This window comes from Mobula hypostoma, chromosome 24, assembly GCF_963921235.1.
Source record: "Mobula hypostoma chromosome 24, sMobHyp1.1, whole genome shotgun sequence".
Taxonomy (NCBI): Eukaryota; Metazoa; Chordata; class Chondrichthyes; order Myliobatiformes; family Myliobatidae; genus Mobula; species Mobula hypostoma.
This window is the reverse complement of record NC_086120.1, coordinates 52,899,413-52,903,371: the sequence shown is the minus strand read 5'-3', so window position 1 is coordinate 52,903,371 and position 3,959 is coordinate 52,899,413. Positions and strand designations below refer to the sequence as shown.

Genomic DNA, 3,959 nt, shown 5'->3' with positions numbered 1-3,959 from the left:
CGTCCCGTGCTCCCGATGTGGCCTTCTATATATTGGTGAGACCCGACGCAGACTGGGAGATCGTTTAGTTGAACACCTACGCTCTGTCCACCAGAGAAAGCAGGATCTCCCAGTGGCCACACATTTTAATTCCACGTCCCATTCCCATTCTGATATGTCTATCCACAGCCTCCTCTACTGTAAAGATGAAGCCACACTCAGGTTGGAGGAACAACACCTTATATTCCGTCTGGGTATCTGGGTATCCTCCAACCTGATGGCATGAACATTGACTTCTCAAACTTCTGCTAATGCCCCACCTCCCCCTTGTACCCCATCCGTTATTTATTTTTAAATACACTTTCTTTCTCTCTCTCTCTCCTTTTTCTCCCTCTGTCCCTCTCACTATACCCCTTGCCTATCCTCTGGGCTTCCCCCCCCCCGCCTTTTCTTTCTCCCTGGGCCTCCTGTCCCATGATCCTCTCGTATCCCTTGTGCCAATCACCTGTCCAGCTCTTGGCTCCATCCCTCCCCCTCCTGTCTTCTCCTATCATTTTGGATCTCCCCTTCCCCCTCCCACTTTCAAATCACTTACTAGCTCTTCTTTCAGTTAGTCCTGACGAAGGGTTTCTGCCCGAAACGTCGACTGTACCTCTTCCTAGAGATGCTGCCTGGTCTGCTGCATTCACCAGCAACTTTTATGTGTGTTGCTATCATTTTTTAATGCATGCATTACTAAATGACAATAAAAGGGGACTGCGTGTCCTCATAATCTATTCTAATATCAGATGTAAAATGATACGGGGGCATAGATCAGTTGTAAAAGGGTACGGGTGGCATAGATCATCTGTGAAAGGATACGGGGGGCGGGTATAGATCAGTTGTAGAAGGGTACACGGAGCATAAGTCAGTTGTAAAAGGTACCTAGGGGTATAGATCAATTGTAAAATGATACAGGGGGCATAGATTGGATGTAAAATGATACAGGGGGGCGTAGATCAGATATAAAATGATACCGGGGGTATAGATCAGTTGTAAAAGGGTACAGGGGAACAGATCAGTTGTAAAACGATACAGTCGGCATAGATCAGTTGTAAAAGTATACAGGGGGCTTAGATCAGTTGTAAAATGATATAGGGGGCACAGATCAGATGTAAAACGATACAGGGGTCATTGATCAGTAGTAAAAGGGTACGGGCAGCATAGATCATTTGTAAAGGATACGGGCATATAGATCAGTTGTAAAATGATACAGAGGGACATATATCAGTTGTAAAAGGATAAAGGGGGCATAGATCAGATGTAAAACGATACAGGGGACAGATCAGTTGTAAAACGAAACGGGGTCATAGATCAGTTGTAAAAGGGTACGGGTGACATAGATCAGTTGTAAAAGGATACGGGGGGTATAGATCCATTGTAAAAGGGTTCTGGGGGACATAGATCAGTTGTAAAAGGATACAGGCTGCACACTCTGCAGCCATTCCTACTCCTGAGACATCCAAGTCTCTGTAATGGCCACAACGTCACAGTTCCATGCATTGAACCACGCTCTAAGTTCATCTGCCTTGTTTATGACACTCCTTGCATTAAAATAGACACATCTCAAACCATCAGGCTGAGTGCATCTTTGCTCTAACATCTGCCTATCCTTCTCGTCAAACTAGCCAATAATATAAAGCAGTGAGAGTTGATATTGGACCACTGGAAAATGAAGTTGGTGAGATAGTAATGGGGGACAAATAAATAGCAGATGAACTTAATAAGTACTTTACTTCAGTCTTTTCTGTGGAAGACACTGGCTGTATGCCAGACTGTCCATGAGTGCCATTGCTATAACAAAGGTAAAAGTGATAGACAAACTGAAAGGTCTTTAGGTGGATACTTCACCTAGACCAGATGGACTACATCCTGGAGTCCTGAAAGGGGTTGCTGAAGAGATAACAGATGCATTGGTCATGGTCTTTCAAGATTCTGTCATGGTCCTAGAGGTCTCGGGGGACTATAAAATTACACATATCAGTTCACTCTTTAAGAAGGGAGGAAGACAAAAGAGAGGACATTATAGGCCAGTTAGCCTAACCTCAGTGATTGGGAAAATGTTAAAGTGCATTATTAAGGATGAGGTTCTGGGGTACTTCAAGACTAAAATAAGTCAAAGTCAGCACGGTTTCTGTAAAGGGAAATCTTGCCTGACAAATCCGTTAGAATTCTTGGAGGAAGTAACAAGCAGGGTGGACAAAAGAGATTCAGTGAATGATATTTACTTATATTTTCAGAAGGCAATTGATAAGGTGCCTTACATGAGGCTGCTAAACAAGATAAAATCCTATGGCATTACAGGAAAGATATTGGCATGAATAGCAAAATGGCTGACAGGTAGGAGGCAGAGAGTGGGAATAAAAGGGGCCTTTCCTGGTTGTTTGGCAGTGACTCGTGGTGTTCCTCTGGGATCAATATTGGGACTGCTACTTTTCATGTTATTTGTGAATGATTTAGGTAATGGAATTGATGGCTTTGTAATAAAGTTTGCGAATGAAATGAAGATGGGTGGAGGGGTAGGTAGTGCTGAGGAAGATTGCAGCAGGACTTAGACAAATTGGAAGAATGGGCAAAAAAGTGGCAGATGGAATACAATGTTGGGCAATGTATGATAATGCATTTTGGTAAAAGGAACAATAGTGCAGACTATTATCTAAATAGGAAGAATATTCAAACATCAGAAGTGCAGAGGGACTTAGGAGTCCTTGTGCAAGAAGATTAACTTACAGGTTGAGTCTGTGGTAAAAAAGGCAAATGCAATGTTGGCATTTATTTCAAGGGGAATAGAATATAAAATCAAGGAGATAATGCTGAGCCTTTATACGACACTAGTCAGGCAGCACTTAAGAGTATTGTCAACAGGTTTGGGCCCCATAACTCAGAAGGGTTGTATTTTCATTGGAGAGAGTCCTGAAGAGGTTCACGAGGATGATTCTGGGAATGAAGGGGTTAACATTTGAGAAACATTTAGCAGCTTTGGGCCTGTATTCACTGGAATTTAGAAGAATGCATGGGGATCTCGTTGAAACCTACCAAATGGTGAAAGGCCTAGATAAGGTGGATGTGGAGAGGATGTTCCCTCTGGTGGGGGTATCCAGAACTAGAGGGCACAGCCTCAAAATTGAAGGGTGACCTTTTAGAACAGAGGTAAGGAGAAATATTTTTTAGTCAAAGAGTGGTGAATCTGTGGGACGCTCTGCCACAGACTGCGGTGGAGGTCAAGTCTGTAGGTGTATACAAAGTGGAAGTTAATAGTTTCCCGATTGGTCGGGGCATCAAGGGATATGGTGAAAGGGCAGATGTGTGGGGTTGAAAGGGATCCGGAATCATCCATGATGGAATGGTGGAGCGGAATCGATGGGCTGAATAGCCTGTCTGCTCCCATGTCTTATGGTCTTATGACGAAGAGGCAGCTCTACTAGCCACTGAGTTACGTGCGGATGCTCTATGACTTTCCTGGCAACGATGTGGGGGACCTGCCCTTCAAGAAGGGCGAGGTGCTAGCGATCATGGAAAAGCCCGGGGAACAGTGGTGGTGTGCCTGCGACAAGGATGGCTACCTCGGCATGATTCCCATGCCGTATGTTGAGGTGGTTGTGAAATGCATGCTGCAGCAGGGACAGGCGGTAGGGCACTGCAACTCCAGCAGCTACAGCATCTCAGAGCCCACATGTGCCTATGCCCAGCACCCTGTCCACCGGCACCAACCCACTACCCACCACGCACAACCGGACTGGCTACACCAGGGCCATCCAGAAAAGAGTTATTCTACGCCTATGACAAAACTGCGGCTTGGTGTTGGAGGTTGGTGACATCGTCAAAGTTCCAGGATGAACGTCAGTGGTCAGTGGGAAGGTGAAGTGAATGGTCGGCAAGGACTCTCCACCTTCACGCATGTCCAATTCATCGACCACTAGAATCCTGAGGAGTACGAGTGA

The 3,959-nt window shown here is 45.2% G+C and overlaps 1 pseudogene; it reads left to right on the top strand.

Annotated features, from left to right (window-relative positions):
- Nucleotides 1–1,799: 1,799 nt before the first annotated feature.
- On the top strand, nt 1,800–3,959 carry LOC134337402 (crk-like protein; annotated as a pseudogene).